We start from the raw sequence: 27,706 nt of genomic DNA on the forward strand, positions 1-27,706 counted from the left end.
GTTGTGGAGCAGTGTCGGGGGGGGGGTGTGGAGCAGTGACAGAGGGGGTTGTGGAGCAGTGTCAGAGGGGGTTGTGGAGCAGTGTCAGAGGGGGTTGTGGAGCAGTGTCAGAGGGGGTTGTGGAGCAGTGACAGAGGGGGTTACGGAGCAGTGTCAGAGGGGGTTGTGGAGCAGTGACAGAGGGGGTTGCGGAACAGTGTCAGAGGGGGTTGTGGAACAGTGTAAGAGGGGGTTGTGGAAGAGTGTCAGAGGGGGTTGTGGAGCAGTGTCAGAGGGGGTTGTGGAGCAGTGTCAGAGGGGGTTGTGGAGCAGTGTCAGAGGGGGTTGCGGAGCAGTGTCAGAGGGGGTTGTAGAGCAGTGACAGAGGAGGTTGCGGAGCAGTGTCAGAGGGGGTTGTAGAGCAGTGTCAGAGGGGGTCGCTGTGCAGTGTCAGAGGGGGGGTTGTGGAGCAGTGACAGAGGGGGTTGTGGAGCCGTGTCAGAGGAGGTTGTGGAGCAGTGACAGAGGGGGTTGTGGAGCCGTGTCAGAGGAGGTTGTGGAGCAGTGACAGAGGGGGTTGCGGAGCAGTGTCAGAGGGGGTTGTAGAGCAGTGTCAGAGGGTGTCGCTGTGCAGTGTCAGAGGGGGGGTTGTGGAGCAGTGACAGAGGGGGTTGCGGAGAAGTGTCAGAGGAGGTTGTGGAGCAGTGACAGAGGGGGTTGCGGAGCAGTGTCAGAGGGGGTTGTGGAGCAGTGACAGAGGGGGTTGCGGAGCAGTGTCAGAGGAGGTTGTGGAGCAGTGTCAGAGGAGGTTGTGGAGCAGTGACAGAGGGGGTTGCGGAGCAGTGTCAGAGGGGGTTGTGGAACAGTGTCAGAGGGGGTTGTGGAGCAGTGACAGAGGGGGTTGCGGAGCAGTGTCAGAGGGGGTTGTAGAGCAGTGTCAGAGGGTGTCGCTGTGCAGTGTCAGAGGGGGTTGTGGAGCAGTGACAGAGGGGGTTGCGGAGAAGTGTCAGAGGAGGTTGTGGAGCAGTGACAGAGGGGGTTGCGGAGCAGTGTCAGAGGGGGTTGTGGAGCAGTGACAGAGGGGGTTGCGGAGCAGTGTCAGAGGGGGTTGTGGAGCAGTGTCAGAGGAGGTTGTGGAGCAGTGACAGAGGGGGTTGCGGAGCAGTGTCAGAGGGGGTTGTGGAACAGTGTCAGAGGGGGTTGTGGAGCAGTGACAGAGGAGGTTGTGGAGCAGTGACAGAGGGGGTTGTGGAGCAGTGTCAGAGGGGGTTGTGGAGCAGTGTCGGGGGGGGGGGTTGTGGAGCAGTGACAGAGGGGGTTGTGGAGCAGTGTCAGAGGGGGTTGTGGAGCAGTGTCAGAGGGAGTTGTGGAGCAGTGACAGAGGGGGTTGCGGAGCAGTGTCAGAGGAGGTTGTGGAGCAGTGACAGAGGGGGTTGCGGAGCAGTGTCAGAGGAGGTTGTGGAGCAGTGTCAGAGGAGGTTGTGGAGCAGTGTCAGAGGAGGTTGTGGAGCAGTGTCAGAGGGGGTTGTGGAGCAGTGACAGAGGGGGTTGTGGAGCAGTGACAGAGGGGGTTGTGGAGCAGTGTCAGAGGGGGTTGTGGAGCAGTGTCGGGGGGGGGTTGTGGAGCAGTGACAGAGGGGGTTGTGGAGCAGTGTCAGAGGGGGTTGTGGAGCAGTGACAGAGGGGGTTGCGGAACAGTGTCCGAGGAGGTTGCGGAACAGTGTCAGAGGGGGTTGTGGAGCAGTGACAGAGGGGGTTATGGAGCAGTGTCAGAGGAGGTTGCGGAACAGTGTCAGAGGGGGTTGTGGAGCAGTGTAGAAGGGGTTGTGGAGCAGTGTCAGAGGAGGTTGTGGAGCAGTGTCAGAGGGGGTTGCGGAGCAGTGACAGAGGGGGTTGTGGAGCAATGACAGAGGGGCTTGTGGGGCAGTGTCAGAGGGGGTTAAGGAGCAGTGTCAGAGGGGGTTATGGAGCAGTGTCAGAGGGGGTTATGGAGCAGTGTCAGAGGGGGTTATGGAGCAGTTTCAGAGGGGGTTATGGAGCAGTGACAGAGGGGGTTGCGGAGCAGTGACAGAGGGGGTTATGGAGCAGCGTCAGAGGAGGTTGTGGAGCAGTGACAGAGGGGCTTGTGGAGCAGTGTCAGAGGGGGTTGTGGAGCAGTGTCAGAGGGGGTTATGGAGCAGTGTCAGAGGGGGTTATGCAGCAGTGTCAGAGGGGGTTGTGGAGCAGTGACAGAGGGGGTTGTGGAGCAGTGACAGAGGGGGTTGTGGAGCAGTGTCAGAGGGGGTTGTGGAGCAGTGACAGAGGGGGTTGTGGAGCAGTGTCAGAGGGGGTTGTGGAGCAGTGTCAGAGGGGGTCGCTGTGCAGTGTCAGAGGGGGTTGTGGAGCAGTGACAGAGGGGGTTGTGCAGCAGTGACAGAGGGGGTTGTGGAGCAGTGTCAGAGGGGGTTACGGAGCAGTGTCAGAGGGGGTTGTGGAGCAGTGACAGAGGGGGTTGTGGAGCAGTGACAGAGGGGGTTGTGGAGCAGTGACAGAGGGGGTTGTGGAGCAGTGACAGAGGGGGTTCTGGAGCAGTGTCAGAGGGGGTTGTGGAGCAGTGTCAGAGGGGGTCGTGGAGCAGGGTCAGAGGGGGTCGTGGAGCTGTGTCAGATGGGGTCGTGGAGCAAGGTCAGAGAGGGTCATGGAGCAGTGTCAGAGGAGGTCACTGAGCAGTGTAGAGGTGGTCGTGGAGATGTGTCAGAGGGGGTCGCAGAGCAGTGTAGAAGGGGTCGTGGAGTAGTGTCAGAGGGGGTCATGGAGCAGTGTAGAGGGGGTCGCAGAGCAGTGTAGACGGGGTTGTGGAGCAGTGTCAGAGGGGGTTCTATTTACTCTGCTGCTGCTCAGTACATCATGACTTGATCTGTTTTTTTGCGGTCATGCGGTTGCGTTGTTAAGAAGATTTTAATTGTGGAGAATGTTTTGCATTATATAACTGATGAATAACAAAAGTAGAAATATTCTTCTAGTTTATCTTCTGAGTCACAGGTGACTGTGCTCATTATCTGGGTGTTTGGTAGGGTTCTACTAGGTATGCAAAAGTAGAAAATAACCCATTATTAAAGGAGAACACATGAGATTTTAAAAAACACTCGTCAGGAAGAGAACAACAGACCAATAGTCACAGACACTATGTTATAAATATATATTTGGCTCTATTAGTTTCTTCTTCTCTCTAAGGTTTAAACCTTCTTTGCCTGTAATGATAGTTGATTTATAATTTGCTTTGTGTAAAGCCCATCAATAAAACGGTGAAATGAAGTGGAAGAGCAGATGCACTTGAGGAGTCCACAAGACGTTAAAAGCACTTAAAACTTACTTTATATGTTCCCTTGTTTCTAAATTTTGAGAGTAGCTTTGGCCCTTATGTGGGCCTAAGTCGGGTGTTCTTTCCAAGGCTGATGAGGACTTGACAGGCCGAATGGCCTCTATCTGCACTGTACATTGTATTCTATGATTACCACCAGTGATTGTTGAAAGTGAATTCCTAGACATGGAAATCATCACTCTGAGCCAGAGATATAGGTCGCAATTGAATGGCTTCATCGGGCCTGACTCGGTGACGCAACAAGGCTGTTAAATCTTGTGAGAGGCCTCTAGCTGGATTTATAACGTTCCGAACACCTCACGAGATTTAATGAGATCTCATGAAACGTCGCGATCTGGATCTCACCCTCACCAAATCTACATATTTCAGTGAGCAGTTAGCCTCACTTAAATATGTCGGTGCCGGATTCTCCCAATGCCCGGGAACTAAAGCCAGCGCCTGGGACATCGCCATGGTGCCGTTTAGTACTGGTCCACACAAACGTGGACCAGGTGCAACGGCACTTGGGGGGTCTCCAAGGCCATCGGAGGCTCCCGGGTGGTCGGGCTCTCAGCAGGGTGGCACCCTGGCACTCCCAATGCCATCCAGGCACCTTGGCAGTGTCACTTGGGCATCCTGGCATTCTCAACCTGGCACTGCCAAGGAGCCTGGGTGGCACTGTCAGGCTGGCAGGGGCACTGCCATGGTGCCAGGTTACCTGGGATTGGGTCCGGGGGTGCCAGGCCTTTATGAGGAGGGGCTTGAGTGACCACTAACTGGTAAGTTGGGTGATCCAGAGGTCACGGGGCGGGGGGTGCGAGAGATCAGGTGGGCATTTAGAATGGCACCCCAATCTCTTCCTGCACTGAGGAGCTGAGCCGGTCAGTGCAGGAAATGAAGGTAAACGCAGCCTAGGTGGGGCGTTCCTCACAGATGCCAAAAAAAGTCCCGTTTGAAAGCGGGGTCGTTCCCGATGTTGCACGTGCCAGGAAACGCCCCGCTAATCGCGGCCAAAACGGGACTCCGTTTTCCCCGTTAACTCATGCCCATTATAAATGCTGCAATTTACTTTCTTTTTTAAACTTGATTCATTTCCCATTAAAACAGAAACCCCAATATCCCATAACATAACCCTCATTAAATTTTCAAAAATGTTAAACACTATCCACAAATACCAGTATTATAGGTCCTTGCCTATCTTCTCACAACAGCTTCACGCTGCTGTTTCTATAGCAACCATACAACAGACCAATCACAACTTAAAACAGGGCATTAAGTAACCACAATTTAAAAATGACAGACATCCACAATACAGCAATTATGCAAAGAGATTTTGATGTAAACTTTGATCTATCATTTCCAGATATCTCCCCAGTAAAAAAAGTATGCTTTAACAAGTAAAGGGTTGAACCAAATATCTCAATGTAAGAACTTCAAAAACCGTATTAGAAAGCAGAGATAATAAATTTCAAGCAGAGATATTTACCATAAACTGTGAATCGGAAAACAACAGCAACAAGTTACCAGACAGAACTAAAACAAATGTCAATGGAAGCCAAATACAGAATGGAACAACTGGAAACATTACATTCAGCAGCAACTAGTTAATTTAACAATAACCCTTTAGCAGAAAGGTATAAAAGAACAATATAATGTTAAATAGTACATTATACTTACAGGTGAACCAGAAAAACAAGGAGCGGATTCTGAGCCAGCCACAATGCAGATGAAGGACCTAACACCGGTCACTGGCAACTGCCAGGGATGCCTGAAAAATAACCTGACCCAATTTTGCTCTGGATGTTTTGACACCCAAGGTGCCTACCTTTGAAATTAAGCCAGGTTGCACTTGATTTATGCCCTTTTAACAGATGCAGCAAAGTCCAATTTATACCTCTTGTATACATTTATGAATATCAGTTATGTAGCAAGTATGCTGCAGTGTGCAATAGCTGTGGGAAATCCCTGATGCCCATTCGCAAACAAGAGCATTTTCTGCCAAGGCTCCCTGGTTGCAATTATGAGACATCTATGTTCTTATTGGAATGGTTCGGTTGACTAACAGAGCAAAATACATGGTAAAACAATTTTTGTTGTGGTAGGAATTTTGAACACTGGTGGCATTGCATCAAAGGGACTACATGTTTACTTTATTTTGTGCAAACATACTGCACAAATTTAATCAACATATTGTAACCACATAGCATTACCAGATAACAAAATGTACATTAATATCCTACGTATATAGTGTTGTCTCTGTAGGGCCTCTCTGTCTGCCTCCATAGATAAAGTGCCATTTGCAGCAGTTTATGGTGGCTCTTGCAAATGCTGTGCCATTTAATTCTGCTTGTGGGGGGAAATCTTTGGTTCACCATTGCTTTAATAATGGGGATTTTCCTTTCAAATGATACACAGAAAGAAAAATCAGTACACCACAGGACTAAGCACTGCCAATTAGCTTACAAAACGAATATAAAATCTTGCATGTGTATAGTCATTGCAATGTCACAAATCTGTTTGGCAGTACGGTGAAGTGAGCATTCGAAGCAGCCGATACCATGGACTGTTTCCTTGCATTGCAATAAGTGAGTGGGATTAATAAGATTAATAATGTATTCATCACAGAGAAATTTGTTCTCACAGAATTTTCATTTTTCCTGGTTAATTGTCATTGCTTTGCTTCCCTGCCAATCTCTACTGAGGCCTGGGGCCAGGTTTCAAGAGGAATCTCTGTGAACCACACTAAAGTCAACAGCAAGCTGTAACAAACAGCATGTTTCCACAGGTTATTACCGTCATATTTCATGCTAAGTCACTTTTAACATTTATACGGACTACATCTACACATTAAAAATAAACAATGAAAGCACAGTGATTGACCTTTTCAATAATGCACGAATGTTTGCAAAATTCATTTTAGAGGGTTTCCTTTCAACTGTTACTTACAAATAAATGCCAGAACAACATCGGACTATAGTACAGCAGGTTAGTGTATAAATAATAAAGAACCTATAATGAGAAAACAAATTGGTGTTTGTGCCTCATTGACCAATGCTAATCACATGATTTTATCAAATGGTATTGGAGTTTTTGACCAATCCTATCTCCTAATGCTAATCACATTCTGCACACGTGATTACTTTTTAGTTATCTTACTTGCAGTTAAGGACCTGATTGTTCGACTTTTGATTGACAAAACTCTGGATTAATTTCGCACAGCATGGAAACTCTCAATTTGTTTGGCTGGAGCTGCACACACCAAAAAGGTTAAGAGGTATCTGCAGTCCAAATGGACGTCTGAGGATTATATCAATAAAGTATATCAGAATTTAATATTACAATGATGTAATACTTAATTTCATCACATTCCTGTGGTTTTATTTGTTCATGCAGCATGTTAATTGAGTAACCTTAATATACATGAAATAAGTGGTTCAATTGCAACAGAAATATGATGGGCGCGATTCTCCGCTCCCCAGGCCGGATGGGAGAATCGTGGGAGGGCCACTCTGGCACCCCCTCGCGATTCTCCCACCCCCCCAAAATTCGTGTCGTGTTTTGTGACACGCTGCTCAGAGAATCGCGGGTCGCCGTTTTTTTCACGGCGACCTGCGATTCTCCGGCCCGGTTGGGCCCAGCGGCCTGACGTTCCTGATCTGTTCACGCCGGCAGCGACCAGGTAAGTTTGGGGTCTGTGGGGGGCGAAGAGGGGATCGAGCACCACGGCCATGCTCGGGAGGGGACTGGCCCGCGATCGGTGCCCACCGATTGTCGGGCCGGCGTCTCTAAGAGACACACTCTTTCCCCTTCGCCGCCCCGCAAGATCAAGACGCCACGTCTTGCGGGGCAGCGGACGGGAAGACGGCAACCGCGCATGCGCGTCACTTAGGCGCCGCCGGCCGGGTCATTATCGCCGCACCGCCTTGACGCCAGCGTCAAGGCCCGGCGGCCGAGTTCCCCGCAACGCCGCTCCTAGCCCCCCCAGGGGGGAGGGGGGGGGAGCAGAATAGGGGGCGAGGAGCGGCCTCCGACGCCGTCATGAAACACTCCGGGTTTCATGCTGGCATCGGCCGTTGCGGAGAATCGCGCCCGATGAGTGAAGAATAACCTGAGAGAATCTTTTTTATTTTGAAAATCTCACCATAATTGAACAAATCAAAAAATTCAGATTTTACTGATTTACTTTTCAGTATATTTGATGTGGAAAATATCATATTTGACTGTAGTGGGAAGATCTTAAGAACAGTCAAATAATTTTTCCCATTTAGATTTAAAGTACTAAATGCAAATTTGCAAATCCATTGTACACAAGGGGCGGGATTCCCCGTTCTTGAGACTAAGTGTGACGCCGGGGCAGGATTCGTGGACTTCCACGACAGCAAAACTGATGCCGCACCTGGACTGAATTAGCAACCATGGAGGGTCTAGAACCGGCGCCACATGGAACAAAATCGATTCCAATGAAAAACGGTGCAGGATTCCCGGGTCCGTGATAGGCTAACAAGCTGCAACCGCATATACACACTTCACTCCCAACACACACATTCAGCCCAGCCAACAAGATGGCACTGGTTGCGCTGGAGCGCACCCATCCCGCTGATAGGTCGGCTGGGGCCAGAGGGCACCATACAACCTGTGGCCCTAAGTTCATAGTAGGCAGTCATTAGCGTGCGCAGCTGCATGGCTGCCTTGCAGGCCGCAGCCATGGTGCTCTGGGCCTGTTCACGCCAACCGCACAGCCCACCACCTGGTCACCCCCGCTACTCCCCCACGCCCTGGCAGAAGCCCCACCCCCAGGCCAGCAGCACGACTTCAGCAAACTATGGCGATGTTGGAAACTTTACGTGCCTCCTCTCTCTCCCTCAGCACCTGTTTCACGATTTTTAAAAGCACAAGTGAACCTCGCTGTTGGGAATTCGCCCCAGTGGAGGCGGAGTATTGCGGAGGCCCCAGATAATAACAGGCCAGGCCCGTTAATGGTATGCAAACGGCGTTTATTGTATGTGTGTATTGGAACACATTTGGCGTCAAACCGATGCCCTCGATGATTTTGGTGTCAAAGCCAATCCTCTGCCCAATCGCATTTCCCGATTCCAGCGTTAGCCGACGGAGAATCCCACCCAAGAGCTTTAAGAATTTGGTACTTTGCTTCTTTCTACCAGATTTCTCTATAATTATTCAAGTGCTGTCCCCTCTTATTTCCGTTTCAAAATAATTGCGGCCTTAAATTTTCAGGAGTCAACCCCTTTAAAAATAGATTGTGGTCCTGATTCCTGGATTCCCAACTCCATTGCTGGGCTGTGCACTTTTTGGGAATGCCTTTAAAGGATGCGGGTTGCATCCTGTCAGAAGCTTGCATTCAGCACTCCTGACCTGGGCAGTTCCATTGTGAAGATAGATATCTCCTAATCCTTGACAATTTTCATGGAGTCAGACTAAACTTGTTCTCTCTCACTCACTGTTGCTTCACAGCTCCAGGGTCCCAGGTTCGATTCCCAGCTTGGGTCACTGACTGTACAGAGTCTGCACGTTCTCCCTGTGTCTGCTTGGGTTTCCTCCGAGTGTTCCGGTTTCCTCCCACAGTCCAAAGATGTGCAGGTTAGGTGGATTGGCCATGTTAAATTGTCCTTAGTGTCCAAAAAAGGTTAGGTGGGGTTACTGGGTTACCAGGATAGGGTGGAGGTGGGGCTTCAAAAGGGTGCTCTTTCCAAGAGCTGGTGCAGACTCAATGGTCTCCTTCTGCACTGTAAATTCTATGATTCCATGATTCTAGTAGCTAGCACGTGGTTAACAAGTCTGCACATCCTTTCTCCACCTATTGCTCTATCCTTCCTTTTATGGGCAGCCCTAAAATGGGATCTGCTCTTATGATATAATTTCTGATAATGGGTCTCATTTCAAGCATTGGAGATTTACTTACATCGCACCACTCTTGGAGCATGCTTTTAAAGTTCCCATTTTAACCACCGAAACTCATTGACCTTTGTCACAAGTGGCACATAATATTGTATCGATTAAGTTTATGGATATTAACTATATCATGTAACATTTTTATATATAATATGTAGACCAGATATGCAATGAATTTTAAAAAAATTATGAATAAACATAAAGTAAAAAAAGGACTGTTCCAAATGAGCCACATAGTCAAAACTGTCTTTGGAATAATGTACAAATGTTTTACTTGTTCATACACTCACTTGCTAAGTAGTATCATGTACTCCGAGAAGACTACCATTTGAATGGTCATCCATTTTCATTAAAATATTGGCCACAGGGTCAATTTTGCGAAACCCTGCACTGCCAGTCACATTTCACATTCAATCAGCCCATAATGGAAAATCACGGGTGTACATGACTGTAATATGCCATCCACTGAAATCATCACAAAACAGAAAAGAAAAACACTGGTGCAAATTCAGACTCTTAGTCTTTATTTTTTTTAAAAATGAAACTTACCAGTAATAAAAGACAAAGGTGTAACTGCTGACCAGACCTATATGATTCCAGTAACTTTTACAATCCCTACTTTGATGGGGTACTTGTATCCCATCAAAAACGTAAGAGATACAGACACAGCAATTGACAATAACAATGCAAAGATTGCATGACACAGAACCTGATATATATATTTTTTATTCTTGTCTTTCCAGTGCGCAAAGCTCTTCAGTGCAAATGATTTGAAATACAGGATTGAGTTCAATTTTCTGCTGATGATTAAAGTTCACTGGCTAACAACTACCTTTGATATGTATTTGCTTCAATCATGACAAATGATTGAGCCATACAATTATCCTGGATTTGTGACTTTAATGGCTTAAGTTACATTAGAGATGCCCTGTTGGCACTAAATCAATGTTAATTTCACATGTTTTGTATTTGTAGAATTCTCACAGTGTTTGCAGAACAAATATGATAGTAACCTTCCTAACCAGAGAAAGAAGATAGCAAACAGGGTAAGAAAGGAAATACATCAAAGCAGATGTACTGGAGTATAGGTTTCAGGTTCATTCCTCTGACAATGAAGTGTCAAAATAAGACGTGAGGGATTATCTTTCTTTCTACCTTTTAAATCATTCTCAACAAGATACATTTCTGTTTCACAAGGTAAAAATATCAGTTACATGTCCGTAGCAGTTTACTCTTAGTGGTTGGATCCCTTTCAAACATTCTATTGTTTTACCAATAAAGATGACACCCTTAAAATGACAACTTAATTTAAAATGTCAATTGCAGCATTGAAGAGAATCCTTTGCTGTGCAAACAATATTCACTCAAACAACCTTCTTGAAAAGGTAAATTTGGCTTGAAGCGTGTTAAATGGAGTAACCTTGATTTCAAACTGAGTGGGGCTGTTTCCCTAAGTTTTCCCATGAGGGCTGCAGTTTTGTGACTATTTCAGTTACAAAGATTAGTAGTGTTGTTTTGCCCTTTGGCTGGCAGAGAAAGAAACATTCTTATCTGATAGTCAAAGAAATTCCAACAGATAAACTACTACCATGATAGTTTATTATTTTATCCAAAGCTACTGTAGGTAGAGAGGTAAGGGAAAATGCTGGAAAATCTCAGCAAGTCTGGCAGCATCTGTAGGGAGAGCAAAGAGCTAACGTTTCGAGTCCGATGACTCTTTGTCAAAGCTAACAGACAGTGGTCCCACGATGCTGCCAGACTTGCTGGGATTTTCCAGCATTTTCCCTTTCGTTTCAGATTCCAGCATCCGCAGTAATTTGCTTTTATGTAAGTAGAGAGGTAATTGATAGACTTTCTGATTGAATTAAGTTATTTCGAGTTTTATAAGTATTCACTGCTCTTTTCCCAATTTCAGTTTTCTCTTAATGGATTGTTCACCAGAGGCCCTGGAGCTATGGATGCAGCTCACACCAGCACTGGTTTGTCCTGCCGTGGACTTTCCTGAGTGAGAGGGGGTACGGAAAGTGTCCAACATCACCATAGTTTGCTGACAGTTGTGCAGCTAGCCAGGGGCTTCTACCAGGGCCGGGGGAAGTAGTGGGGGTGGCGAGGAGATGAGCTGTGGGATCGGGGTGGACAGGCATGGAACAACATTGCCACAGCCTGCGAGGCAGCCACGCGCTGCGCAAGACGCTGACTGCCCACAGTGGACTTAGTGCCACGGGTCAACCCATCAGTGGGATGGGCGCATTCCCGCGCAACCAGTGCCATCTTGTTGGCTAGGATGAAGGGTGAAGATGAATGAGAGTGAAGTATATGTGGCAGCAGCTTGTCAACCTCCTGAGTGTCAATCGTGAATCCAGCGAATCCCACAACATTTTTCATTGGAATCGATTGTGTTCCATGTGGTGCTGGTACTAGCCCTTCAAAGGTCGCTGAGTTGGTCCAGGTGTTTCCAGAGACTTGCTGTCATGTAAGTCCACAAATTCTGCCCCGAAGTCAACATTAAGTCTCAGGAATAGAGAATCCCGTCCAAGGAGTTTTCTTTTTTTCCCCATGTCCATCAGGTCTACAGCCGGATTGACATATCTTTGGTGAGTAGGTCTCTTCTCCCTGGGATGAGGGTGACAGGGTACCCCGCGAACATTATCTCGGATCATGCTCTGCATTTTATAGACCTGATGGTGGAGCCAGACCACTCTCAGGAGATTAGATATGGAGTTACTCACGAGAAGAGATTTTGTGAGTGGATCTCCTCTGCCATTGGGGAGTATGTTGAGTTTAACAGGAACAAGGCTGTCTTGCCTTCCACCCTCTGGGAAGCCCTGAAGGCAGTCGCAAAGGGGTAGAGTCTCTGCCTGGAAGCTAGAGAGCAGTCCAGACAGGGGTAGTGGGAAGCATTATAACTGTAATACTTACCTTCCAGTCCACATGTCCATTCCTCAAAGGGCAGCAGCTATACCTGCGTCGGTTCCCACAGCTCCACTATCTGCAGACCATCCATAGCTTTCGAGTAGTGGTCTATGATTGACAGCTCATAAAAACTATTTACAACTTTGATCCATTAATATCCTTTCATGCTTCAGTGGCTTAAATGGTAAAACTCCAATTTTTGTAAACATTAACCACATCAAAGAGATGTAAGTTACACTAAGTATATTCCAATCACTCAAGCATGAGATTTCACTTCACTTACCTCTCTTTGAAGTATATACGTTAACAGGTCAGATGAAAAAGGTTGATGTCTTTCTGAGAGACTGTAAGGTCTTTCCAAAGAGTTAATCTAAGGTGAGTTGATTGACCTTCCTCATATGTATTTATGTAATAATCTTGAAACCTGTCCATCAAAGAGATCATTTGCCTCTCACTCAGCCTCACCTTCTGCTTGTCAGTGAATTTGAAGAAAAGCGTTTAGACTGCCTGATGGGCCACTCTTCTGCTGCATAGGATTTCAGCTCGAAACAGGGAAAGTCCTAATAGTTAACTTGCCCTAAGCTTGCTACTGGCAATTACTGTGTAGAACCAAGTTAGTTGCAGAACAACCTAGAACACAGATTTGCCTTCCTAAATGAGATAGTCATAGATTAGTTACAGCATCAGTGAAGGCCATTTGGCCTAACAAGTCCATGCCAGCTGCCTGCAAGAACAGCTCACCAATTTCCCCTGCCTTTCTCTGCAACCTGCAAATCTTTTCTCTTCAGGCAATTATTCAGTTCCTTTTTGAAAGCCACGGCTGAATCTACTTCCACCAAACTCTCAGGCCGTGCATTCCACTCCTCCCTACTGAAGGACAGATCTGAGGCGTTCAAGACAGACGACTTTGTCCTATACATGAAATCCAGGTACAACCTCCGCAAGGCCATCCGAGTGCCAAGAGAGAATATCAAACTAAGCTAGAGGCACAGACAGACTCTCTGCAGTTGTGGCAAGGACTAAACAACATAACGGGCTACAAAGCGAAGCCGAGCAGTATCTCTGGCAGCAGCGCACCCCTCCCCGATGAACTTAATGCATTCTATGGTTGGTTTGAGCAGGTAACCAACAATCCGCTGTCGAGTGCCCCAGCAGCCCATAATTCACCCATACCCACCATCGCAGTTTCCAAAGTCAGATCGGCCTTCCTGAAAGTGAACCCACGGAAGGCGACGGGCCCGGACGGGATCCCTGGTCGTGCACTCAGAGCCTGCGCAGACCAGCTGACAGAGGTATTCACAGACATCTTTAACCTTTCCCTACTCCACTCCGAGGTCCCCACCTGCTTCAAGAAGACCACCATCATACCGGTACCAAAGAAGAACCAGGCAACATGCCTCAATGACTATTGCCCGGTGGCCCTGCGTCAGTTGTAATGAAGTGCTTCGAGAGGCAGCACGGTAGCATTGTGGATAGCACAATCGCTTCACAGCTCCAGGGTCCCAGGTTTGATTCCGGCTTGGGTCACTGTCTGTGCGGAGTCTGCACATCCTCCCCGTGTGTGCGTGGGTTTCCTCCGGGTGCTCCGGTTTCCTCCCACAGTCCAAAGATGTGCAGGTTAGGTGGATTGGCCATGATAAATTGCCCTTAGTGTCCAAAATTGCCCTTAGTGTTGGGTGGGGTTACTGGGTTATGGGGATAGGGTGGGGGTGTTAACCTTGGGTAGGGTGCTCTTTCCAGGAGCCGGTGCAGATTCGATGGGCCGAATGGCCTCCTTCTGCACTGTAAAATTCTATCAACCAAGGCTGATCATGAAGCGCATCACCTCCATACTCCCGGAACGCCTTGACCCACTTCAATTCGCATACCGTCGCAACCGGTCCACATCAGACGCCATTTCCCTGGCCCTACACTCATCCCTAGAGCATCTCGAAAACAAGGACTCCTACATCAGACTCCTATGTATTGACTACAGCTCCGCCTTCATCACCATAATCCCAGCCAAGCTCATATCAAAGCTCCAAAACCTAGGACTTGGCTCTCCACTCTGCAACTGGATCCTTGACTTTCTGACCAACAGACCACAATCAGTAAGAATGAACACCAACACCTCCTCCACAATAGTCCTCAATACCGGTGCCCCTCAAGGCTGCGTACTTAGCCCCCTACTCTACTCCCTGTACACACACGACTGTGTGGCAAAACTTGGTTCCAACTCCATCTACATGTTTGCTGATGATACGACCATAGTGGTCCGGATCTCGAATAACGACGAGTCAGAATACAGGAGGGAGATAGAGAACCTAGTGGAGTGGTGTAACGACAACAATCTCTCCCTCAATGCCAGCAAAACTAAAGAGCTAGTCATCGACTTCAGGAAGCAAAGTACTGTACACACCCCTGTCAGCATCAACGGGGCCGAGGTGGAGATGGTTAGCAGTTTCAAATTCCTAGAGGTGCACATCACCAAAAATCTGTCCTGGTCCACTCACGTCGACGCTATCACCAAGAAAGCACAACAGCGCCTATACTTCCTCAGGAAACTAAGGAAATTCGGCATGTTCACATTAACCCTTACCAACTTTTACAGATGCACTATAGAAAGCATCCTATCGGGCTGCATCACAGCCTGGTATGGCAACTGCTCGGCCCAGGACCGCAAGGAACTTCAGAGAGTCGTGAATACCGCCCAGTCCATCACACGAACCTGCCTCCCATCCATGGACTCCATCTACACCTCCCGCTGCCGGGAGAAAGTGGGCAGCATAATCAAGGATCCCTCCCACCCGGCTTACTCACTTTTCCAACTTCTTCCATCGGGCAGGAGTACAGAAATCTGAGAACATGCACGAACAGACTCAAAAACAGCTTCTTCCCCACTGTCACCAGACTCCTAAATGACCCTCTTATTGACTGACTTCATTAACACTACACCCTGTATGCTTCAACCGATGCCAATGCTTATGTAGTTACATTGTATATCTTGTGTTGCCCTATTATGTATTCTCATGTATTTTCTTGAATTTTGTTTAATTCCCTTTTCTTCCATATACTGAATGATCTGTTGAGCTGCTTGCAGAAAAATACTTTTCACTGTACCTCGGTACACGTGACAATAAACAAATCCAATCCAATCCAATCCAATCTTAATTTTGGCTTCTCCAAGGAGAACCGTCCTGGCTTCTCCAAACTATCCACATGACTAAAGTTCTTCATGCCTGGAACCATTTTTGTGAATCTTTCCTGCACCCTCTCTCATGCCTTCACATCCTTCTTAAGGTGTGGTGCCAGAACTGGACACAAACATCCAGTTGAAGCCAAATCGGTGTTTTATAAAGGTTGGTCATAAAGGTTGGTCATTACAGGCTCGAGGGGCCATATGGCCTACTCCTGCTCCTAGTTCTTATAACTTCCTTGCTTTTGTATTCTGTGTCCCAATTTATAAAGCACGGGATCGCACACACATTATTATTATTTTTTTGAATGTTTTCATTGGGCTTTATACATGGCATACTTGCAAAGGTACACACAGAGAAATCAAAAAGAGATAAAGAAAAACTAAAAACTAAACACAAAGGGAGAAAAAAAACCCAGAGGAAGTATATATTTCTCCCCCACTTCGCCTCTTTTTCTTAATATACAAACAAGCAAAACAAAACTGGGTGGAAGGGGCCCCTGGTGTCGCTGGCATCTCTTGGTCAATTTTCTTTTTTGTTTTTGTCCATTTGCCTCAGGATCGGCCGTCTGTCGATCCTTCTTCCTGTTCTTTTTTTCTCTCTTCCGCCTTGCTGTGCTTGTTGTGGTCATTCTCGTTTCCTGTGCTCTCCCTCCCAGTTTGTGTCCCCTCCTCTTTCCTCCCCTCTGGCTCCCCGCTATCCATGCACGCTTTATTAACCATGATCTCAAACTGCCTTTCCTCCTTCAGTTATTTGTGCACAAGTACCGGCAGGTCCCTCTGCATCCCTTTTAGAATTGTACGATGTGGGAATCTGGCCCCCCTTTTTTAAAAAATTAGATTTTATTAACGATTTCAAAGATAACGCACACGATCTAAACTATAAGGCAACTCTGAAAATGGTTCAAACATGGTACATTTGCTGTGCTAACAATACGAAAGATCAGAGAAAAAGACAAACAAGCACCAACAGTTCCATCCAACATCGTCCCCAATAATCTCCCTCATTCCACAACAAACCCTACCTCTTCTCCGCTGACAGCTGATAGTAATTAACTCTTTGAAGTACGAGATAAAAGGCTGCCACCTCAGGTAGCAGCCCTCCACCAATCGCCTAACCATGTACTTGATCTTTTCCAGGTATAAAAACTCCATAAGGTAACCCAACTAGGCCGAGTCTCTAGGCAGAGCGGAAGATCTCAATCGCAGCAGAACTCTCCCTTGGGCTATCAGCGAGAGCATCCATCTTCACACCTTTCTGCAGCCCGGCCGAGTCTGATAACCCTGAAAATGGTCATCAACGGACAAGGCTCCAGATCGATGTTAAGAACCACTGACATGGTGGTCAAGAAGGAGGCCCAAAAGTTCATCATCTCTGGACACAACCAGAACATGTGGGTATAAATGGTGGGCCCACAAGAACACCACTCATACCTGTCCTCCACTTCAACAAAAAAACGCTCATCCTAGTCTTGTACCCTTTGAGTTGGATCAGGCTGAGCCGTGCGCAACAGGAGATGGAATTTACCCGACAAAGGGCCTCATTCCACACCTCATCTAGGACGGGTCCCAAGTCCTCCCATTTCACCTTCACCCGATCAAGCGGCGCAGATTCCAATACGATGATATTCAAGATCATCCCCCCCCCCAACCATGATTTCCTCCAAGAGGGAGGGCTGGGGTGCTAAGGGGAAGCAGCGCACGTCCTATGAACTAAGTTGCGTAATTGAAAGTATCGGAACAGGTGTGCCCATGATAGTTGGAATTTTGCACAAATAAATGGTTACCGCATATAGGGGCCAAAAATGACATGGCACTCAGCTTGTAATGTTGTCTGAACTGTCTCCATATCTTCAAAGTAGAAATCATCACCGGGTTCGAGGTACACTTAGCTGGAGAGAATGGGAGTCAATAGTGCCCAGAGCTTTTATCCCTTACACGAACTTGACTCCATCCTTCCCTAGATGGTATCCAATTCCCTTTCCAACCCCACCACCTTCTCCATATTAGCCACCAAGTCCTACATGAGGAATTTGGGTCGTGCCAAGCAACCCTCCCCCCCTCCCCCCCGACTGTCGACTCCTCTGGGGGTACACCCTGTGAATTCTTGGTGCCTTAACCACCAATATGAAGGAATTCACTAGCTTGTTTATCTTTGCAAAGGTTGATTTAGCAAGAAAAATAGGAAGGCATTGAAACAAAATTAGGAACCTCAGCAGAATATTCATCTTGATCGTCTGGACTCTACCCGCCAGCGTCAACGGGAAGCTATCCAACCTCTTCAAATCGGATCCCACCTTACCCACCTTGCTGCTTTGGGGCAGCAGGGTAGCATGGTGGTTAGCATAAATGCTTCACAGCTCCAGGGTCCCAGGTTCGATTCCCGGCTGGGTCACTGTCTGTGTGGAGTCTGCACGTCCTCCCCCTGTGTGCGTGGGTTTCCTCCGGGTGCTCCGGTTTCCTCCCACAGTCCAAAGATGTGCGGGTTAGGTGGTTTGGCCATGCTAAATTGCCCGTAGTGTCCTAAAAAGTAAGGTTAAGGGGGGGGTTGTTGGGTTACGGGTATAGGGTGGATACGTGGGTTTGAGTAGGGTGATCATGGCTCGGCACAACATTGAGGGCCGAAGGGCCTGTTCTGTGCTGTACTGTTCTATGTTACCCAATAGGCTTGTAAAGTTTAACCGATGAAGCCAATCAAGTGCCACTTGGATACTCAGATACCTGAAGCTACCTCTGGCCCGGCAGAAGGGTAATACCCCCATATTGGCTCCCCTCCCCAGAGTATTAACCAAAAAATATTCACTCTTTTCCAGGTTTAATGCACTACACCTGTTGCATGTCGCAGCTGTCTCACAGCCTTTCTGGTGGGTACCAAGTCAAACTGGATTTGGAGCTGCTTCCTGGTTTTATTCAGCTCCGGGGTAGGATCCTCCGAGTCTCGACAATCTGTTTACCAGGATCGCCCCCACCGAATGCTGCCATTCCGCCCTCACTGCCCTGCCTATGTGCGCTTTACACGAGATTACCTCTCGTCTTAACACCGGCTTATTCATGGAGGGAGAGACTGATCCATTCCTGTTAAAACCAATGTATTGTTCAATGGCCATGGCTATGCGTTCACAGGACCCCCCTCTCTGCCAGTAGCGCCACATCTAATCTCCATGGTGTCCGCAGGATTGGATCTGTCCCCAGCTCAAGGTCCACAAATTGCGGAGCATGGTTAGAGATTACTATCGCTGAATACTCTGCTTTGCTGACCCCCGGGGTGCAGGGATTTACCAACAAAAATCTCTTTGACCCTACTGACAACTCTAAAGGTAGCATGAGTTTTCAAAACTGAAGTATTTTTGAAGAAATAAACAAATGTACACCTTCTCTTTATTGTAATATAAAAGTTCCATTGTATTTGACAACTCCTATATATCGTGCAGCACAATTATATTCATTCTTCATAAGGCTACAATTTTAACTTTATTTGGCATCTAAATTCCAATGAACACAAACTCTTTTAACACTTACAGATAAAAGCAAATTACTGCGGATGCTGGAATCTGAAACAGAAAACAGAATACTGGACATCTCAGCAGATCTGAAGGCATCTATAGAGAGAGAAGGGAGCTAACCTTCCATAGAACATAGAACATAGAATTTCGAGTCTGGATGATTCTTTGTCAAAGGTTTTCTATTTTTGCCCTTAACAAACCAGATTTTTTTATGGCAAGCAGCCCATTTGATTCCATATTTCTGTTATATATTCAATTTCAAACCATCACGTGAAGCAACCCTTTAGTCGTGATTAGAAAGGAAAACAGTGCCCAGCAGCCAGACATATGGGTAAGCATTATAACTATTATTTATCTTCCCTGAACAATGTCCTGCCTTTCAAAACTTCAGGTTGCAAAAAGGTGCACAAATCCGCCAGGTTTATTGCATGCAGCAGTATGCGCACAAGCTGAACAGAAGGCACACAGAGCAAATAAGTTAAATGAGTCTCTTGATCAATATCTCTCTTTAAAAAATTTACAAGTCAAAAATAACCACACTGCTTTTTTGTGCTTGTCAAGGGAAGTAAAGAGCTAAGTCTCAATTTTATGCTGCTGGTGTATTTCCTTACCTTGCCCTGCAGAAGTGAGAGTAGAAACTCAGGCACTCGCTGTGCATAATTTGAAACTATAATGGTCAGAAAATCATATTCATATTTTCCAATATACCATGCTGGCTGGTAAGTAGCATGAAGTCAGAAAATTATTCTTCTAGTGCAAACATCACAGGTCACATAGAAAAGTGATGCAGAACTAAGGTTTACTTTCCAGCTCTCCCAACACTGCTTCCAGGAGGGATTTTCTACGGGGGGAGGGGGGAGTGGGGGGGGGGGGGGGTGTCCACAAGTATGTTTCAAGCAGTCCACAACAGCGATGTGGAATAGAAAGAGCTGTCACTATCCCTGCGCTATTTGAGAAGGCTCCACTTGCTGTGTCCAGATTGCCTCCTCCCCCATTACATTGTGAGCTTCTACCCTCAATGCACCGCTGAAGCAAAGCCATATATTGGGAGTCAGTCTGCTTTGCACTTCCCTCTCTCTCTCTCACTCACTAGTGACCACCCATGCCCCCCATGGCAGTTGGGTCAGGTATGAGTGGAAGCAGCTCCACTGGGACATGGGAAACCACCTTCCAATTGTGGCTGGTGATGAAGATAATGAGCATCATGAAATTGTCAATATGGTCGGGAGAAATCTTAGCTGTTAGCTACATGCAAAGGAACCAAATGAAGAAAGAATGGGTTCAGAATTTTGTTAGTGAAGTGCAATCAATGACGACTGAGCGAGGTTGTAGTACAACTGAAGGCTTTAATAAGCTAGATGTTTCCCCCAGCAGCTCAGGTACAGAAGGGCAGCTGCTGGGGCTGCACTGGTTCTTATACCCCGCTTTGCAGGGCGGAGCTACCATACAGTCTCGACCAATAGACAACATGCATTATCCACCAATGGTGTTCCAGCATTGCTAGGTACCGTAATACCTCTAACCAGACTACCACATTCACCCCCTGTTAAAAAAGAGTCCGGCGGGGGTGGTGGCTTGGTATAACAACTTTGCAACATGGCAGGATTTATGGTTATGGAGGTACCCTAATACCTCCGTACAGCATTTTGACTTATAATCATAACTATTTACAAAATATTTTACAATTTTACAAGTTCACAATCAACTATATACATGTTACAGTGAAGCAATCAGTCGATCGGGAGCCTGGTCGTCCTCTGTGATCGTCGAAGCTTCGGTGGTGACGCCGGTGGAGGTTCGGGACTCTGTGACTCTGGGAGCGTGGTTTCGATCCCTGTGGCAGCTTCAACACCCCTAGACGGCGCTGGTGGGGGAGCTGATTGACCTTTGAAGGGAGCGCCTGCGGGGTGCGTCGGTGGACGGGGGGGCCTGGATGGGGCCGGAAGAACTGATCCTCCTGGGAAGGGGGCAGCTGTAAGGTGCCCCGGTGGGATGGTGGGTGGGACTGGTGGTGGGGGTGTGCGTGGGGATCCGGTGGGCACCAGGTCTCGTAGGGAGACCGTGTCTTGTCGGCCGTCGGGGTACGCCACGTAGGCGTACTGGGGGTTAGTGTAGAGAAGATGGATCCTCTCGACCAACGGGTCCGACTTGTGCGCCCGCACGTGTTTTCAGAACAGGATGGGTCTGGGGGCTGCCAGCCAGGTTGGGAGCGAGGTCCCTGTGGAGGACTTACTGGGGAAAACAAGGAGATGTTTGTGAGATGTTTGGTTGGTCGTGGTGCAGAGCAGGGACCGGATGGAGTGAAGGGCACCAGGAGGACTTCCTAGCAGCGGCAGACTGGGAGATTTCTAGACCGTAGGGCCAGTAGGACGGTCTTCCAGACCGTTCCGTTCTCCCTCTCTACCTGTCCGTTACCCCGGGAGTTGTAACTGGTCGGCCTGCTCGAGGCAATGCCCTTTCTGAGCAGGAACTGACGCAGTTCGTCGCTCATAAAGGAGGACCCCCTATCACTATGTATGTAAGCGGGGAACCCGAACAGTGTAAAGATGCTATGGAGGGCATCGGGAGTACGCGTCAATCACGTTCAGGAAATACGTGTTGCGGTCGGGGGAGGGGAGGGGACCTTTGAAGTCCATGCTGAGGCGTTCAAAGGGACGGGAAGCCTTTATCAGGTGCGCTTTCTCTGGCCGGTAGAAGTGCGGCTTGCACTCCGCGCAGATTTGGCAATTCTTGGTGGCTGTCCTGACCTCCTCGATGGAGTAAGGCAGGTTGCGGGTCTTGACGAAATGGAAGAAGTGAGTGACCCCCGGGTGGCAGAGGTCCTCGTGGAGGGCTCGGAGGTGGTCCACTTGTGCGTTGGCACATGTGCCACGGGACAGGGCATCAGGAGGCTCGTTTAGCTTCCCGGGACGATACAAGATCTCGTAGTTGTAGGTGAAGAGTTCAATCCTCCACCACAAGATCTTATCGTTCTTTATCTTGCCCCGCTGTGCATTATCGAACATAAAGGCGACCGACCGTTGGTCAGTGAGGAGAGTGAATCTCCTGCCGGCCAGGTAATGCCTCCAATGTCGCACAGCTTCTACTATGGCCTGGGCCTCCTTTTCGACTGAGGAGTGGCGGATTTCGGAAGCATGGAGGGTACGTGAGAAGAAGGCCACGGGTCTGCCCGCTTGGTTGAGGGTGGTTGCCAGAGCTACGCGGACACGTCACTCTCGACCTGGAAGGGGAGGGACTTGTCGATGGCGTGCATCGTGGCCTTTGCAATGTCTGCTTTGATGCAGCTGAGTGCATCGTGGCCTTTGCAATGTCTGCTTTGATGCGGCTGAGTGCATCGTGGCCTTTGCAATGTCTGCTTTGATGCGGCTGAGGGCCTGGCAGGCCTCTATCGACAGGGGAAAAACTGTGGATTGGATCAGAGGACAGGCCTTGCCTGCATAGTTGGGGACCCACTAGGCGTAGTAAGAGAAAAAACCTAGGCAGCGCTTCAGGGCCTTGGAGCAGTGAGGGAGGGGAAACTCCATAAGGGGGCGCATGCGTTCAGGGTCAGGGCCTATAACTCCATTTCGCACTATGTAGCCAAGGATGGCTAGGCGGTCGGTGCTAAACACGCATTTATCCTTGTTATACGTCAGGTTAAGGATTTTTGCGGTCTGGAGGAATGTTCGGAGGTTGGTATCGTGGTCCTGCTGGTCATGGCCGCAGACGGTGACATTATCGAGATACGGAAATGTTTGCCTGTAAACCGTACTGGTCAACCATTCAGTCCATTTCTCGCTGGAAGACCGAGACCCCATTAGTGACACCGAAAGGAACCTTAAAAAGTGGTAGAGCCGCCCATCTGCCTGGAAGGCAGTGTACTTGCTGTCACTCGTGCGGATGGGGAGCTGGTGGTAGGCGCACTTCAGGTCCAACGTGGAGAAGACCTTGTATTGCGCGATCCTGTTTACCAGGTCGGATATGCGGGGGAGAGGATACGTGTCCAGCTGCGTAAACCTGTTGATGGTCTGACTGTAGTCTATGACCATTCTATTCCTCTCCCCGGTCTTTACCACCACTACTTGAGCTCTCCAGGGACTGTTGCTAGCTTCAATGACTCCTTCCCTCAGTAGCCGTTGGACCTCTGACCTAATAAAAGTCCGGTCCTGGACACTGTACCATCTGCTCCTGGTGGCGACGGGTTTGCAATGAGGTTCACAAACAGGAAAGGCGGATCGACCTTGAGGGTCGCGAGGCTGCAGACAGTGAGAGGGGGTACAGGGCTGCCGAATTTGAAAGTTAGACTTTGGAGGTTGCACTGGACGTCTAACCCTAGGAGTGTGGCTGCGCAGAAGTGGAGAAGGACGTATAGCCGGTCATTTTTGAATTCCCTTCACTGGACCGTGAGGTTTGCTACACAGAACCCCTTTATCTCTACTGAGTGGGAACCAGAGGCCAGGGAGATTTTTTGATTAACAGGGTGGACGGGGAGAGAACAGCGCCTCACCATGTTGGGGTGTATGAAGCTCTCCATGCTCCCAGAGTCGATTAAGCAGGACGTCTCGTGTCCGTTGATTAGCACCGTTGTAATAGCAATTGAGAATGTTCGAGGCCGAGACTGGTCCAGGGTCACCGAGGCTAAACGTGGCAGCAGCTGGGTGTTCTCGTCGGGCAGTGTGTGGTCATCTGCACTAGGGTCCTGGGAGTCCATCCAAGATGGCGGCGCCCACTGGTCGCACGTGGCTGCGGGTGCACAAAATGGCGGTGCCCATCCATCGAACGCAGTGTCCGTGGAACAAGCTGGTGGCGCCCGGAGGCCACACGTGGGCCTGGAGGAGGAAGATGGCGGCGCTCGTGGCCACACGGGGCCCTTGGAGAGGGTTGTAATGGCGGTCTGCATTCGCTTCCGGAGACCGCAGCGACCGCCCGGGCCTGGTATACTGCCACGAAATGGCCCTTTTTGCCGCACCCTTTACAGGTGGACGAACGGGCTGGGCAGCGCTGTCGGGGGTGTTTGTCCGCAAAAATAGCAGCGGGGCCCCCCAGGGTTGCTGGGCCGTCTTGCAGCACAAGCTTATGGGTGGGTATGGGGCATCGCCTCGGAGTCGGCTGCAGAGGGGTTCCACGCTGCCCAGGGGGCTGCCGCACGGTCGGTGGCGTAGACGCGGGCGTTTGGGGAAGCCACATCCAGGGAGCCGGCAAGGGCCCGAGCCTCCTTGAGGCCGAGCGTTTCTTTCTCCAGCAAACGCTGGCGGATTTGAGAAGACAGCATACCCGCAACAAAAGCGTCTCGAATCAATAGTTCAGTGTGGTCGTTTGCTGAAACTTGTGAGCGGCTGCAGTTTCTCCCCAACAATAGGAGCACACGGTAGAATTCTTCTAGTGACTCACCAGGAATTTGTCGCCTCGTTGCTAGTATATGCCGGGCATAGACCTGATTCACAGGGCGAATGTAATGTCCTTTCAGCAACTCCATTGCGGCATCGAAGTCGTCCACGTTCTCGATGAGGCTGTAGACTTCTGGGCTCACCCTCGAGTGCAGGATCTGCAGTTTCTGTTCTCTTGTGGGTGTGTTTTCTTGAAAGTCGCCACTGAGTTTACTGCGTGGGGGCTGAGTTGCAGACGCTGCGGCTTGATTCGGAGCTCCATTCTTTAAATCTAGCTTATTAAATTGAAGCGCACTCAATGACTACTAAGCAAGGTTGTAGTACAACTGAAGGCTTTAATAAGCTAGATGTTTCCCCCAGCAGTTACAGAAAGGCAGCTGCTGGGGCTGCACGGGCTCTTATACCCCGCCTTGCAGGGCAGAGCTACCATACAGGTTCGACCAATAGACAACATGCATTATCCACCAATGGTGTTCCAGCATTGCTAGGTACCGTAATACCTCTAACCAGACTACCAGTTAGTGCAGAGAGAAAATTTGTCTTTCAGATGAATGTGGAAAACTGTAAGTTCTAGGTTTCAAGTCTTATTTTTTTCCCCCTCAAGAATGAACATTTTTTATGCCCCTCTAATCCATGTCCATGTTCTACTTGCTACATCGAACCCTGACTTCCATGCAGTACTGAGATTCCCACCAAATTCAGGTGCACTCCAGACACACCCAGCAGAAGACTACTGGAAACATGGTGGCAGGTGGGACCAGAGTGGGAAAGTGGTGGCAAGTGCAATACAGCTATTCAAGAGCCCCTGCCATCCCACCTTCTGCTGGACAGGCCAACTTAAAATTGACCCCGGTTATTTAAAATTGAGAAACTGTGATGAAGGATCAAAGCTGCCACCAAGGCTGTGTAACCAGTCATGCACAAGGACATGTGATCACCTACTTCCTATGTACCCTTTGATCCAGTGGATTTATGTTGGGTTTTCTTTGGACAGTGGCACCGAATTTTCAAAACCTGTATCATTTAGTTTCTTGTTATGAAAAAAATGAAATGAAATTAAATGAAAATCGCATATTGTCACAAGTAGGCTTCAAACGAAGTTACTGTGAAAAGCCCCAAGTCGCCTGTTCGGGGAGGCTGGTATGTGTCAGAGAATACATTCCAGCTGGTTTAGCTTAAGTGATCTGTAGTGACGTCAGCAGAGTGTATGCGAGGGTTTTGGGGAGATCAGCATCTTTGGTCGGAACCTTGTAAGGGCCATTCCTGTAGATTCCCGTATTTCCCATTTCTTTTATTTTGTCATTATCATTTTTGATCCATGGATGTTTAATAGACATGTACCCTTAAATCAAGCAGAGGAAGTGAAGGTCTCAAAGTTACAAAATAGTACACTGTGCTAGCTTCTGAACATCAGAATTCAGACTTTTTGTCACCCGAGAGATCGGACGGACTCGGTTCGATTGGTTTGCTGCTGGCCAGTGAACTGACAAAAGGCCATATTTTGCCCGGCGGCAGCTGGTGATTGGGTCCTACCCAAGTGGGTTGCTTTTCAGAGAACTCAGGAAAGGACAGTCGGGTCCTGGATGCTCAGTGAAGAAGTTGTGAGTCTCCCTCTTTCTCTTGTTGTATTTCTGAATCTACAGAGAACCTGAATGAATCGACATGAAAACCATTACAGACTGAAAACAGAAACCTCAAACTGAAAGCCTAGACTGAAGGAAGGAGTTCTAGAAAATAACCATCTGAAACAAAGACTCTTATCATAGAATCATGGAACCAACAGTGCAGAAGGAGGTCATTCGGCGCATCGAGTTTGCACCGGCCCATGGAAAGAGCACCCCATCCAAGCCCACACTTCCATCCTATCCCTCCACTCCACTCAATCCCCGTAACCCCGCATAACCTTTTTTGGGCACTAAGGGTAACTTAGCATAGCCGATCCACCTAACCTGCACATCTTTGGACTGTGGGAGGAAACCGGAGCACCCGGAGGAAACCCACGCAAACACAGGGAGAATGTGCAGACTCCGCACAGACAGTGACCCAAGCCAGGAATCGAACCTGGGACAGCGGAGCTGTAAAGCAACAGTGCTAACCACTATGTTAACATGCTGTTCATCCTTTCAGTCACCATTATATTTGCACCCCCTTTTCCCCTCTGCGTTTGTTTGTCTGTCATGTATGTGTGGGTGTGTGTATGTGTGTACACCAGTGTTTTAATAACCATTTAGACGGGTATTAATAGATTGCATAGGCCCGTTACCTAAACCAAAGTCAGTACATTTTTACAGTCATGGATATGAAAGTAGTTAGCACTGCTGCCTCACAGCACCAGGGACACAGATTCATTTCCGGCCTCAGGTGACTGTGTGGGGTTTGCACTTTCTCCCCGTGTCTATGTGGGTTTCCAAAGATGTTCAGGTTAGATGGATTGGCCACTCTAAATTGCCCCTTAGTGTCCAAAAGGGCTACTGGAGTATGGGGATCAGGTTGGGACATGGGCCTCGGCAAGGTCCTCTTTCCAAGAGTCAGTGCAGACTCGAATGGGCCTCCTTCTGCACGGTAGAGATTCTATTCTATGGCTACTCCATTTCTAGAAACTACACCTTTTTGCCACCAGAAATTTTCTGAATGAATCTTCTGCTTTTAGCCCATTTGAATTTGTTTATGGCCATGAGATACGGGGTCCATTAAAATTGATCAAAGAGAAGTTTCTAAAACCAGAGGACAAATCAATGTTGGATTACATGTCCATGTTTCTGGAAGGACTCACATGAGCCTGTCAGGTAGCTTGAAAGCATTTAAAGGTTTCTGGAGCCAGAACAAAATTGTGGGCAGACAAACATGCCCGATCCAGAACCTTCCAGGTTGGCGATTGGGTATTATTGTCCTCTCTGTATCCACTCCATCAAAATGCCTTTTTTAGGTCACCCGTTCAGCGTTTTTTTTTTAAACAGAAAAATGGGTATTAACAGAGACTCAACTAGTCAATCTTTTCCTGGTAGATATTGACACGCATTTCCAGTATCATCCTTGTAAATCTTCTCCACACCCTCTCCAGTGCCTCTATTTCCTTTTTCTCAGAATTGCATGCAGTATTCTAAGTTGGGCCTAACCAAAGATTCTATACAGGGTTAGCATAAATTTCTTACTTTTCCCTCTAAAAATGAGGGCTACTTTGTCTGATTTTATGGCCTTGCTAGCCTGTGGCACAACTTCAAGTGATTAGCGTAATTGCAGTCTGTGATTTCTTTGTTCCTCTACCCCATCTCGACTTGAATCTTTCAAGTAATAAGTGACCTCCCTTTTTTCCTACCAAAACGTACTACCTCATATTTATTTGAGTTGAACTTCACTTGTCAACTATCTTTTTGTTATGCAAGTTTATTAATGTCCTATAATTTGTTACAGTCCTCCCAGTATTGGCCATCATCCCAGTTGGGTCACATTGGCAGATCTAGAATTTGGGCTTTGATTTCAATTGTTAAAGTAAATTATGAACACCAGCGGTCCCAGCACT

General features: G+C 48.2%; 1 protein-coding gene across 2 annotated transcripts in view; it reads right to left on the minus strand.

The window, feature by feature from the left end:
- The window catches only part of LOC119979396, a 340,254-nt gene that overhangs the window by 230,078 nt on the left and 82,470 nt on the right, over positions 1–27,706 (minus strand). The gene's annotated exons all lie outside the window — the stretch shown is intronic.

Source organism: Scyliorhinus canicula, chromosome 16, assembly GCF_902713615.1.
Source record: "Scyliorhinus canicula chromosome 16, sScyCan1.1, whole genome shotgun sequence".
NCBI classification, from domain to species: domain Eukaryota; kingdom Metazoa; phylum Chordata; class Chondrichthyes; order Carcharhiniformes; family Scyliorhinidae; genus Scyliorhinus; species Scyliorhinus canicula.